Source organism: Drosophila mojavensis, unplaced genomic scaffold, assembly GCF_018153725.1.
Source record: "Drosophila mojavensis isolate 15081-1352.22 unplaced genomic scaffold, ASM1815372v1 contig_36, whole genome shotgun sequence".
Taxonomy (NCBI): domain Eukaryota; kingdom Metazoa; phylum Arthropoda; class Insecta; order Diptera; family Drosophilidae; genus Drosophila; species Drosophila mojavensis.
Window position 1 is genome coordinate 10,899,085 of NW_025318858.1, and position 14,677 is coordinate 10,913,761.

General features: G+C 34.0%; 2 long non-coding RNA genes across 6 annotated transcripts in view; one reads left to right on the forward strand and one right to left on the reverse strand.

Annotated features, from left to right (window-relative positions):
• The window catches only part of LOC26528164, a 110,005-nt gene that overhangs the window by 31,460 nt on the left and 63,868 nt on the right, over nt 1-14,677 (reverse strand). For 2 of the 5 annotated variants that reach the window (XR_006357272.1, XR_006357270.1), the window contains one exon: nt 8,610-8,683. The exons of the other annotated variants lie outside the window; for them this stretch is intronic. This is a non-coding gene — a long non-coding RNA (uncharacterized LOC26528164). The remainder of the gene's footprint in view (nt 1-8,609; nt 8,684-14,677) is intronic. 5 annotated transcript variants of the gene reach the window in all.
• Nucleotides 13,353-13,895, forward strand: LOC122757297. The gene is made up of 2 exons (XR_006357273.1): nt 13,353-13,498; nt 13,567-13,895. It is a non-coding gene; the product is annotated as an uncharacterized LOC122757297 (long non-coding RNA).

The window sequence follows — 14,677 nt, forward strand, 5'->3', positions numbered from 1 at the left end:
TATATATTTTATTAAAATAAAAAGAATGGCTTTAAAACATTTCTTAGAAGAGCCATAAAAAACTTAAAGCAGAAAATGTATATTATTTAGTAGAAATATATTTATTAGCGATCTGTAAAAATAAATAAATAATTTTTAGATAAATTAATTGTTAATATTTTTTTTTTTTAATTTTGATTTTAAAAAAAGGATGGTTACATTTATACTCATTTATTAAATTTTATTAATATTTTACATTATAAAAAAGTAAATATGTTTTATAATAATATTTCTTACTTTGTATGCTCTAAAATTATTAAGAAACTAGAATTTAAAAACTAAATAAATAACAATAAATAAAGATTATCATAATCTTACCTATATTCACTTTAGCTCTATTCAGTACCCTTTCAATAGTCATGCCACATTTGTTGACAATTTTCAAATACAAGCCATAAGGGTATTAATATGCAGACATAACAAAAAAAAGAGAGAAGAAAAACAAATATGAAACAAGCCTCACTGAACTTGTTCAATAAACCAAAGCGAGCCGAGGCGTAGCGAATCGCTTTACTGGACAGCTGGACAGCTGGTTTAAAAAAAATTATGATCATTAAAATATGCTTTGATAGTCATCGGACACTGCCTCACGGTTGTTGCTCGAAAAGTAAAAAATAGAAAATAAAACAAAAATAAAATTAGCATATTAGCAGCATTATATGGATATGGAAGCATTTGTTTTTGTCAAAACTTTAGTGCCGCTGTGTGGCGTTCGGGTGACATTATTAGCACATTAACAGCTGAGTTGACATGGCGCCAAATGTGAGCACAGAGAGGGAGAGAGAGAGAGAGAGAGAGAGAGCAGTAAGAGAAGTTCTACGAGACTAATCTGTTGACAAGAGAATGGTATTGCAATGGCGTTCTTTATTATTTTATAGAGTTTTTACTAGTACATATAACTAGATCTATATATTTATATATAATATGAAGTGCTGCTCTTATCGAGCAGTGTTGAGCAGAGAAAAAATTTAGAATTTTGCTTAATATACGAAAGGAAATGGAATGAAAAATAATTGCAATACCTTACATCGTAAGAGAATATAATTAAATTTGTCATATAGTGGCATATTGAGTGGAATGAATGGAAATTAAATCGTTGCGCACTTCAAGTTGATCAGATTCGCTAGAATAAGAAACCCAAAATATTTAAAGATTATTGAGCTGAGGAATTGATAAGAGAAAAATTGCAATGCTAGAATTGAGAGCTCTAAATATGTGATCAACACTCTTCACATATTTAGAGCTTTCAGGAATAAATTTGTAATGTAAGAAAGTCATTTGGCAGCTCGTGAGTGTTTAATATAAGTATTAAAATATTTCATTCGGTTAACGAAATATTGTGGCTATAAAACAGAGAAAGTCAAGTTTGACTGGGAATAAGAATGGGAAATGAGTTGCAGAAGGAGATTGAGCAAATCCAGAAGTTAATATAAAATTTGGTCATTTGAAAGGGATGGATTGAAAGTAGAAAAGCTATTACAAAGATAAGAAGGTTTAATATAAAAGAATGGAAATCAGCAAAGTTCACTTATGAACTTCTCCTCATTTATAGCTCTTTAAAAACAGCTTGGGGTACACATATCTAAGGAGAGTATACTGGACCTACCAAGAAAAGGCTTCAAAAAGCATAAGTAGAACTTGAAGAAGAAAAAAACAAGGCAATATATTAAACTTCGATTGCTTCGTACACTTCATAGTCTCTATTTATACATACATATATACGCAATCCAAGCAACTCAACTATCAGTAGCTGAGCTGTAGAACGACGGCGAGCTAACTTAATTTTCTTTTAATTATATGGCTGTGAAACAAACGGCGAAGCAGTGGCTCGTAGCCAGAGCAAATCAAATGGCGAATAAGAAATAAAATTGAAGACGGCTTCGTTGCCGCCATTAACGCAAATGACGCTGCAAAATGGCGTCCGTATTAGGCAAGAGGCAGCCAACCAGTCAGCCAGTCAGGCAGTTGTTGGCGCTGGCCATGGCCTGGACAAGCGCATGTTGATTGGAGCTGCGAGATTGGCAAACGGCATAGCTCAGTGCTCCATTCCGCTGGCCGCATGCCGCATGCAACATGCTGCCTGCCGCATGCCCCAGCATGCACCAGTTGGCCGGCTGACAGTGATGACTGTCAAGAGCAATTAAAGTCAAACTCAAGTCAGCGTTGTGCTTAGATTTTTCACCGCCGTCGCAGCAGCAGCTGCGCACCCAAGCGGACCGTAGTGGACCTGGCAAACCAGCCTGAAACCAGCCCGGACGTGCTGTCCATCTAAAATGCAGCAAACAGCAACAGCTACACACACACACACAGCTTCAACCTACAATTAACAACGGCAGCAGCAGCAGCAGCCTAAACTTAATTTCTTGAGTTTTTCCACTTGAAAAACTATGTAATTTAGCACTTGGCTTCAAGTGCGCGCCTGAGTCGAGCGCGTCATCGCCTTTAGCTTCATATGGACAGCTCAATCAGCATACGCCTCCTTGCTGGCAATCTCTCTCACTCTCCCTTCCTCTCTTCACCACTGTCTCTGCATCGCCAGCTCCATCTGCATCTGCGTTTTGCTGTGTGACATGAAGTGTGCCCAATAATGAGCAATTAACGCCTTACTGCCTACTTTTTTTCTTAAACACTCTCCCTCCCTCCCTTTCGTGCTTGCTCTATCTCTTTTAAGCTACATCGAACGGTAGTTTACTGCGTGTTTTTCTTTTTAAATATTCCGCGTCAGCTGGAGTCAGCGAGACGCCAGCTCTGAGTGAGCAGTTGGCCTGTTTTTATTTTTTTCTTCATTTTTGATTTCATATATATTTACATTTTTTTTTTTTTTTTTTTTTTTTTTTTTTGTTGGGGCCGCCAGCAATTTCTGTAGCGCCTTTTATCTGGCACCGCCAAGTCTTCAACACCTTTCGAGTGTGTTGCCCGAGAGAGAGAGAAAGAGGGAGAAAGATAGTGAGAGAGAAAAAAAAACACAACTCGTTGTAATAAGAAGTTGGTTAAAAACAGTAATAATAATAAAGAAAATCACCAAATCATCATCATCATCATTATCATCAACAGCAGCCGAAGCAACAGCAGCAGCAGCAACGAAGCAACCGCATTTCGAGATCGTTCGCATCAAACGATGAATCGATTTACACATTGTTGTCTTTACTCATAGGTGTGTGAGGGTGTGTGCGTGTGTGTGTGTGCGTGCAGGCGTGGGTGTGTGTGAGAAAAGCAAAACAAGTGGTTCGCGAGGGCGGTATGTAAACTGAAAGCTTTAGATGAGACTGCCTGATAAGCAAACTGAATAACAGCTATGCACTTGCTGGGAATTATTGCATAGGAAATAGATAAATAAATTTTAAATGAAATTGGAAGTGGAGAGGTATGAAAAATATATATGACATGATATTTGAATGAGAGATAAAATATATAATAGTATATAAATAATATATATAATAGTATATACATAGATAAGTTATATTATAGTAATAAAAATAATAATCCCACTTTCATATAAAAACAAACAAGTTTTAATAAAGTTAAACATTTCATAAATTTTTAGGCAAATCAAACTTTACCTAAATATACAAAGAAATATCATTTACATATATTATTATATTAATTTACTAAACCAGGCAACAATACAATTAATTACAAAGAGAAAGGACTAAACTCTTTATGCTTATTGAATCTAATTATATTTAATAAAAAAATTTTTAAAAATAAAACTAAATAAATTTTGATATTTTACTAATTTATTTATTTTTATTTTACTTACTATCATTTACTTTACATTTTACTTTAAAATAAATTCATTCACAAATATTTATATATAAAATATAATTATAAAATATATCATGTAAAATATAGTTTACCTTGCCCAACAATAGGAACTACCCAAACTATATATAATGTAATTTCCAAAACAAATTTAAATACGAATGGCTTAGTGATATGCCTCGCTCTCTACCTCACACATGCTGTCTCTCTCTCTCTCATCTTTACTCTCAAGACACACACACACAGATAGCCATATACACATGCCAGTCAAGTTCGTTGCCTAAGTCTTTCGTTTCGCGTTATGATTGGAATGGATAGATAGATGATTCGCATGCCGCAGTCTCATCTGCGCATTGATTGGACCTCATACACCCTCACTCCCTCTCCCTCACTCGATCACTTTTGCTGTCTTACTACTACTCCAGCTTATTGCTGTTTAGCTCGAACTTCAAAATGGCATTTTGATGTGAATGCGAGTGAGGCTGTGCGGCACTACCGTTGCCGCCACTCTCGGCATACGAGTGTGTAATTAATGTTGAACAACTTCATCTTGATGAGCTGTTAATTAAAGCCGCCGTGCGGTCGTCCGCCTGTCTAGGTGAAGTGCCTAACCGGCGGCAGGGCAGCGGCTGTAAGCCGCTTAGATGATGGAAACACGACCGTAACGGCGTCTGGCAAAATAATCACAAATTAAGTTGCCAACAAAATACAAAAATCAAAATAAATACATACACACATAAAACCAAATTGCAAACAGAAATTTGTCATTGTCCGATTGGCCGGAGAAAGTAAGCCAAACTGTTTGCAGTTCTATACGCGCTCTAATTGGCCCAACTGACATCTTTCAAGGTCTTTGGCAGTCGTAGAAGCCGCAGCAGCAGCTTAGTGACGCTTTTTGCGTGCTACTACGCCAGTGACACAGTTATTAGCGTGATTGGCACGAAAGTCGATTCGTGTTGCGAGTCGATTTTCGACCGCATGGCAAATGTGACAAAGCAACAGCAGCAGCAGCAGCAGCGGCAGCGGCAGTGGCAGCGGCAGCTGGTCTTTTGCTCTATAGACCACAAACAACAGCAAACGGTGGCAGCCATCAAATCACTTTGTAATGACTATGCAATAAACCAACTCCTAGACTTTTAAATCAAAATCGGTGTCGTTTCTGTGATCCTTCAGGTCAACAAGTGTCGCTGCTGCTGCTTCTGCTGCTGCTGGCAACCGCAAATTATACTCAAATGAATTGGCACAGCAGGCAAAAAGGTTTTGCGGTTTTACAAGATTCCTTTTTTTTTTGTAGCTTGGCCTCGACATATGCAAAAAAAAAAGGCTTCAATTTAGCAACCACATGAATTTATTTTCCCAAATATAAAAAAAAAAAAAAAAAATTAAATGAGAAAAACAAACAACAGATTGCGAATTGTGGCCAGGTTGACTATTGCCTGTTGACAATAGACAGTTCAAGGCGTGGGCGTATATTTATGTCTTGCAGGCACTGTGCATTGACTTGAGAGAAAGCTTAGACTATGTATTAATATATTTCTATTTTATTATTTTATATAGCGAGGCTCACAAGATCAGCTTGTTTATAGCTCAAGAGAAAGCGTTGCAAATATCGTAATCTATATATTTATAAATGTATAAATTTTAATCTCATATGAAAATTTTTTTAACGCCAAATTTGCGTATTAATTGGAAGTTTTTATATAAATATGTGCAAAAATATTATTATTAAAAGATTACATTTTAATATTGAATGATAAAAATAAAACCAAATTAGCGTCTTACTTTAAAATTTTTAGAGAAATATTTTCAAAAAAAATTATTCTAAAAATTAAAAATTAAATTAAAAATATTAAAAAAAATATTGAATTTTCAGATTGAAAGCTAAAAATCAAAATAAATAGTTAAAGCATTCAAAATCGTATTGTATGCTTCATTATTAAAAGAACATTTGCTTAAAATCTTTATAAAAATACATGCGCAAACAAAACAAGTACTTTACAATTTTTGTATTTTTTTTTTTTATCAAAATGGTATTTGCTCTACGATATCTTGCAATGAGTTTAATAGTCAATCTTTTAAATGAATCCAGTGAGCAGTCAGAGCACATATAAGAGATTCGCCTTGAAGGGAAATAGGAGCTCAAGGGAGATAAGAATTACAACTCAAAAGGCAGCAAGAGCAAATGCACAGCGTGACATTTAATCTACCTAATCCACATGAAATTATATTATTGATATTTTATATATATATGTATATATATACTTTAAAATTTTATTTTTATTTTTTAACTATATCTATATATATAATCCTGTTTAAATATTATCCCTAAAATAATGTTGTACACAAACATTTTGTAAAATCTAAATTGACAATTGCAATATGTTATTTTCATATTTAAAATTTGCCACAAATTTTCATAGCAATTTTTCACATTCTTAGCCCTACACTACACTATTTTGTGCAAAACTACCCTCTGCGTTGCTGATTGAGTGCGAACTGCCACAAGACATTAAATCTAAGTAGGCGTAAAGAATTTTTATTTGATTTTATTGTTTCTGATGAGTGTGGCAAAAGTTAACAGTTAATCCCGGGGGCCAGCGGCAGGCAGGCAGCTCGCTCCCCTCGATCCATAGCAAATTAAATCAAATGAAAAGTCAAACCCATAAGCACTTGGTAACGACCCACATAGACACATACATATATCCAGCTCCCACACTTTACGCACTTGCAGCGACCCAAAACCGAAAAAACCAAAAACCAAAAGCCGTAACCGAAACCCAGCCCACCCAAATCCACGGCCAACCCTCGCCACGATGCTGGGGTTGCTTGGCCTTTACCCTAGGTTAGAAATCGTTGCGTTACATTTTGTTAAATTTATGCACCCTTTGCTAGAGGTTTCTCTCTGTTCTGTTTGCTCTTCGGAGCTCGCTTGCACTTGTCATTTTTTACGGCGTTACTCCAAGAGCTGCGTGCGTTAATTTGAGCGGCTCATGAGCAGCTAATGCTATCAAATGACCCCCAAAAGCCGTTCATCGATATTTCACTTGGTTCTAGTGTCAGATTCAATTTAGCGCTAAATCTTTGTGCATTTGAGCTCTTTTTTTTGCGCTGATTTATCGAGTTTTATCTTTTATATATTCCTTCTTTTTTTGGGCGCAAGCTAAGCTCAAATTATGAACAGCTGTGAGTAGTTTCCAAAAGGATTTGTCCACATCTCTAGGAATTTAGCTGAATTGTCAAAAATAGAGAGACAACTGCTTGGCAGAGACTTCTGTATTCACTTGTAATATATGTATATATATTAAATAAAATACTTTTTATTTTAATATATTTTTAAATTAATTTAAGTTCGTGATTACAAAATATTACCCCTTAGAATATTTTTTAATTTAATACAATAAATATAATAATCATAATAATTTTATTAAAAAATAACTAACTAATAATTTAAAATATAAGTTTTAGTTGGTTAAAATGCTAAATTTATATAATTTTATTTAAATTTATTTAATCACATATTATATTTTATTTTTATATTTATTTTATATATACACATATATTTATTTTTATATGTATATATTTATATATATATATATATATATATATATATTATTTTTTTTATCTTGTTAATTATTTTATAATAATAATTAACAATAATTATGAATTTTTATTTTATTACTTTTCATAGTATTAACTTATAGATGAACCTAAAAATAAAAAACTTTTCCTTTTTCTTTAAAATATTCGGATATTTAACCAAACGAAAAACTTAAAGAGATGCGGTCAACATTTAGATAAATGTCTAAATTACAGAAGAGAAACCCCGAAAGGAAAATCGTATAATAAACACGTCAAGATTTTGGTTGAAATGCGTTTCAACGTTCTTCTAATAGAGATTGCGGCAAGCAATCAAAGTTGTGGGCGCGAGTTTACACAGCAAGATAGACAGATGAGGGAGAGAGCTGGACGACGGCAAAATGCAAAGAGAGAGAGAGAGAGAGAGAGAGAGAGAGAGAGGGAAAAAATGCTGATAAATGAGGCAAGTAAATGATGAAATAATGACGCTCAATTCTCGTCTGCATTTTTAGCTGAAGCTGAGAGCTGAGAAATATGACACGACATGGAAAATAGTTCTCGGCAATGATTAACGCTGCCAAACTGATTGATGAACTGCCATTAAGCCACCGGCCAGTCTCAGTCTCACTTGCAACCGACAAAAAAAAAAAAAAATCAGTTCAAAAAATATCTACCCATCCCCCCCTCCCCCCCTCAAACTAAAAGTGTTAAAAAATTGTGAGTGATGATGCGTGGTAGAAGCAAACGTCGCTCTAATTGCACGCGCAATCAACGTTCCTCAGCGTTGCTCAACTGCAACTGCAATCATAATCAAGCCAAGTGCAGGGCTGAGCTGGGCTGGGCAGGCATAAACATACCCTAGCCCAACTATGGGCCCATTACCAAGCCATCATCCATTCTGGACTGCAATTAAATGTAGTCTTATCGCGTGTTAGAAATCTCGCAGCTGGCAGCGATAAATGCTGCCGATAAGTCGAATCACGGCTCAAAATTCATCTCCGAGATGACGTCTCACTGTCTACCTCGGTTCTCAAACTCTCGGTCACAGCTTCCACTCTCCCTCTCACTCCCTTTCTCTCTCTCCCTCTCTCTATCTCCCATCCATCTCTCTTCTTCTCACATATGCGCCGCTAATTTTGGATTTTATTAAACGGCCATCGCATATAAAAATCGGTATTTTTACTCATCTCATTTGTTCGTTTTTGAATATCATCCTATATAATTAAACATACCAAGCACGTCGTTATGAGTTGGGTTACTGCTGCTTCTCTTGCTGTTGTTGTTGTTGTTGTCGTTGTGGCGGTGGCTGTTAAAAAATATTTTCATAATTTAATTTTAACTTCATGTCACAAATAGCACTGGGTGGGTGGATAAGGTAGGTGGGCAATGCCACATATTTGTTGCGAGAGCCGAAATTATTCATATATTTGAAAAATATCTCTTATATATAATTTTATATAAATTAGAAAAATTATAAATTACTAAAATCTAAATAATAACAATAATAAAATCTAATTTAAAAAAAAAATAAATAAATAAATAAAAATAAAAAGTATATTATATTAATAATAACTTTTTTTGCATTATTAATATGATTAATATTTATATTATATATTTGTATACATTTCTTATATTGTTATATATTATAAAGATGACTGTTTCATATTTAAGTACATCAATTTGCTAATCTTTTCAAGCTACCCACGACCTCGACGGATGCTGTTGATAATTGTTATGCGTGTTGCATTAGAGGCGACATGCGTTGCAAGTTTAAAATTCTGGCCTCATCTCTTGCTGTAGCTCGCGCCACTTTAAGTGCAGCTCACACACATGAACAATTCGTCGACAGAAAGCTGCACTGGCATTTGTCTCTGTCTCTCTCCCTTTCTCTCTCTCTCTCTCTCTATCTCACCCTCTCTCTCTTTTCGTCTCACTCTATGCCAATTGCAATTAAGTCAAGTGACAAGCGAAATGACACTAGTAATCCTTGCGAAAAGCACAAGTTAAGAGCAGCTGAGCAAAAGAAACGAAGCAACAATCGACTGGCTGTCAAGATACACTTAAAGTGCACACCTAGACGACTTTAAATCAACAACTACTAAGTGTTCAATCTAATGAAAGGGAAGTTGTAGCATTTAGGTAAGCAAAATGCTACTTTTTGTCGAAATGAAAAAGGTAAAAATATATGAGCAAATTAAATGCGTAGAGCCTTATCTGTTAAAACTCGACAGATATGCGAATGCTCGTAGAGTTATGAAAAAATCGGAATTTTATATAGAAAATAAAATAAATACATAATTCTTTTTAAATTATCAAACATCAAAAATACTAAAAATGTATATATAAATATATATGTTTTTTTAAACATACGTATATTATTAATATTTCTAAAACGCTACAAAAAATTTAAAGAAAGTTATATTTCAATTAGCTCATATTCAAATAATATAAATATGATTAAAGAATTTTACATTTTATTCATATTTTTATTAAAGAGATTTTCGTGTTCTCCTTTTCTAATTCTCTTTGCAATATTCTCTACAAAACTTTCACTGCCCACCAACTTAAATTGAAATACATTCGGAAGCAACAAGTCAGCTTCCTTTCATCGGAGAGAAAAAAATTGTAGCACATGCTCAGCCCATCTCAGAACTTAAGAACATGTAAATATATTGAAATTAAGTGGATGCGAAAGCAAGCGCGTAGAAAAAGCGCAACAGCATCATCAACAGCAATAACAAATGAGAGAGGGAGAGAGAGCATAAAAAGGAGGCATAAAGGAGGAGAAATGCAGGCGGGAAAGAACAAAATTGACAACACGCCGCAAAATTCAATTACGTATTCATGTATGCAAAAGAAGGAAGCGCCAAATACGCAGTCAGCCAACAACAACAACAACAACAACACAACAGCAACAACAACAAGAATGCTACTAGCAAAGCAACGCCCACGCCCACAATTCTCACACATTGGGCGGGCATAGACGAGCAGACGCCTCCTCATGCGGTTGGCAAACTCTTTGCCTCACCTTCAACTTCGCTGGAAAACGCGAGACAACGAGTATGTGTGTGTGTGTATGTGTGTATGTGGGAGTGTCACATGTGTGTGTGTATGTGTGTATGTGGGAGTGTCACATGTGTGTGTTACATGTGTGCGCGTGTGTGTGGCTGTCATTTATGCAAAACAGCTGCCAAGCAAAGGAAGCGAAGTCAGTCCCTGTCCAAGTTTATCTCACAGCCACATTGATAAAGGCAGCGGAAGGACTTAGACACCAAAAAGGCAGCCGACGGGGAAATTCAAAACAAACTGAAAAAATAAAAATTGGAAAATGGAAAGTCTCACAACAAAGGCAATAAAAACTAATCAACGAATGCCAAATACACTGCAGAAGAGCAAAAGAAATATATTTAGTATAAATAATTGAGTTATTTTTGTTATTCTGTAATTTGTTATTATTTTGTTATTTTCGTTAAAATATTTGCATTTTTTCTGATTATTATTCTTTTTTATTTTTATACATCCTTATTACTTGTTGTAATTATTTTATTTATTAAAATTAATTTATTATAATTGATCGATTTTGTAGGTTTCTTACCAAAATATTATTTAATAATATATTTATAAAATCTCTTTTGCCGTATAACTTTATTTTAGTTTATACGTTTAAATTGTAAAATAGATTTTTGCAAAGACTTATTGAAAGAAAGAAGAAATAATATAAATTTGTAACATTGATTTTTGTTAAAGTTTTCTTTTTGTTCTTAATTTATGGCTAGGTGAATTAATAAGCGACTCCGCTATGCGAAGTGTATTTCATTGTTAGTTTAGAGTCTTGCACTACATGTTCACTTTACTTTTAAACAAAGAAACCGTTTTGCTTCACAGCTTGAATTTCGATTTTACTTTTTAGACTATGATGATAAACTATTTAAATTTTGAACAACAAATGTCAAAGCCAAGAATAGTTATAGAATAAAATATAACTGAAATATAATTGTTCAAATGTTGCTTATTCATTAATGTCGAATAAATAAAAAATAAAAAAAATAAATTAAAAAAAAAATTTAATTTAACGAAAATAGACAAATATTTAATTTGTATAATCATTATTAATCATCATTGAATCAGTTTTAATACAAAATAAAACAAAAATGTAAAAAATATATATTTTGTTAATGAATTTTTTAAATTAGTTAAAAATGTGTTTTATTATATACTAAATTTAGAATACTTCAAGATATACATAACATACTAATTTTAAAGGAATATTTAATTATTTCTTCAATTGTCACACACACACATACACACACACTCCAAGTGCCAGCTAATACTTAAATGCTCAGCTACAGCGCATATAACCCATTGTAGGCCCGAAAAAAAAAAAAACAACAAAAAAAAAACATTTCTATTAGACAATTGGCCTACAGTCAGCAGACAAACCGTCGCAGCAGCCGCATTGCATCTTCAAAAGGCTCGGCCAAAAGAAAAAAAAAAGGGTTTTGCGCGTGTTTATGTACTACCAATCAGGCGACGAGCTCCATTTGAATGATGCGGCACAAAATGCCACGAGGCGAGAAAAATGGAATGGAAATGGAAATGGAAATGGATATGGAGCTACAGTCAAAGAGGCTGAGCTGTAGCTGGAGCTGAGTCAGTGCATCATCGCAGCGCTAAGATCCAGACATTGATCACAGCGTCAGCGTCATGAGAAACACGAGATTAGCGCAACGAATTAAGAAATTGAAATTACTCCAAAAAGAGTTTGGCGATCGATACAAACAGTCAGCATATTTCACATCAGCCCCCAGCAACAACAACAACAACTACGACAACAACAACAACGACCCAATCCCGATCTGCCAGTCATGCCGGATCAAATGCGCTTCGCCGACGCATGATATTTGTATTTTGTTCAGCTACGTTGAGACGCAGCAATCATGCCGTATATATACATACATATATATAAATCATATATCTATATAAAATAAAAACTAGACAGAAATCAAAAACTCTATTCCTATATATCTGCTAACTGGGTAAAATGGAAAGCAACACTCGAGATGCGCTAATCTCTGTGCTGGCCCATGATCAGACAGGCTGTGCCTGGCCCAGGCCCTGCCCTCAATCAAATTCCACTAATCTAATTAATCAACATTCAGAGCAAAATAGTGTCAATTGTTTTGTCAACCATTTGATACAGGGTATTTCGGAGTTCAATCGATCATTGGCGACATTCCACAGCCACAGTTGACATACATTTTGTATACATTTTTGATCTCAATCGAAACCGAAATCGATATTGATATTGATATTGAGATTGAGAGTTATGTGTCATTTGTCTTAAAAGGCAGCCCGAAGTGTGCCCTCCATTGTCAGCTAATTAAACGGCTGACCAAACGGATTAAAACTCAAATACATTTCTGCTTTTTTTTTTTGTGTATATGTAATGCAAAGCATTCAATATGTATGTAAGTATGTCTATATATAGCACTGTAGGCTCTTTTGTAAATCAGTTCAGCTTATTTTAGAATTTTTATTCAAATTCAATGCGAATGAGATCGAGAGCGAGTTAATAATTTATAACTTTTAACTAATTAACGAGCTTGGCCCGAAGATTTATTTAAAAACTAATTAGGTTTGACTGCAGACACTTGTTTATTAATCAAGATAAGTAAGCAATACCAAAATATGCTATATATATAAATTATATTATTAAAAAACTTAAATAAAATAAAATAAAATAAATTTAAATAAATAAATGTTCTTTAAATTTAGCTATATTTTTACTTTGTTACTTTTGACTTATTAATTATAAAAAAATTAATTATTATTAATTAATTAATATTTTACTATTATTAAATGCTGTATATATTTTATAATAATAAAACAAGCAATTATTACTGAATAATATGTAAGTTCATGTATATTTGTATTATTTTATTTTCAGCTCAGCTCAGTCAATTGTTTCCCAGTCAGGATCCCTTACGTTTTCCCGCCATATAGAAAATGTTATAGGAGGAAAAACATTTTCGTTTGTAACTTCGACAAAGTTTTTTTATTTTAAAAATTTCGGTTCGTTTTTGGCGTCACCTGCGCAACGCACGTTTGTGGCCCGTCGCTGGTGCGTTAAAAATGATTAATTAAGGCATTTGAAAATCATTTGTCATTCTTAATTTATTAATTAATTAGAATTGCCCAACACGTACATTGACACCTGAATACGTCGACGTCGCCGGCGACGCCAACAACAACAACAGCAACAGCTTCACCAGTGACAGCGACTGTTAACAACGAGCGTTGATTTTGAGAAACCATAAAAACCGGTCAGCAAACGCAGAGTGTTTGGTCTTTGATAATGACGTTCAAGAAGGAGCCCAAAACAACGACTATAAATTGAAATGTCGAAGGATTCATCAATGTTATCAGTATCTGCCATTGCTTAATAGCTTGAAAACTTTATATTGAAAAATTAATTTATTTAAATAAACTAATTTTTTAATTTTAAAGATTTTAAAGAAGCAAGACAAAATGTATTTTAATCTAGCAAATAACCAAACCATTCACACATAGCATGGACACACACCTTGGCCTAAGCAACACGTACGTGGCGTCATCTACAGCTCGCTGCTGGAAGCTTCAGCGTGTAGCTGAATGTGCGCAACATAATAAACGTGTTTCGTTAAGCAATTTCGTTGAGTGTACCAATGTTCGTCAAATTGGTGTATGCATTGGCTGAGATGCAAGACGGTAGATGTCTAAGTTTTTGTACCAAATATTCAACATATAAGCAGTTAAGATTTACAAATAAAACATTTGTAAATGAATAAAAAGGAAAAGTATATGTAATTTAAATTTTAAAGCTATAATTATTATTTATTATATATATCTTAAAATATTTCGGAAACATAGTCATTTGTTAAAACAAAAGCTTAAAATTAATATTATTTTAGCAACTAGGTTAGCACTGCTTACAAAGCAGTTCAGGGGCAAACCCTTTCGCACTGCTTGCCTTTGTAAGCCAATTCAAAAGCTGTTAAAAGATTGTTAATTGTCTAAAGCAAAACCATTCATCATTTGTCAGACTGTTCGCTTTTATTACGTAGAATTCTTCCTTGATCTGCTCAAGCTAATTCAAAATGTCAATTTCCAGTCACGTCCTGTTCACACAATCAAGCCCAACAAAGGCTGAAGATGAAACAATAATAATGTAAATTACATTTACACCCACACACACACACACTCATACACACCGAGAATCAATCATGAGGAAGTGAATAGTCGAGTTGATGGCAATTGAAAA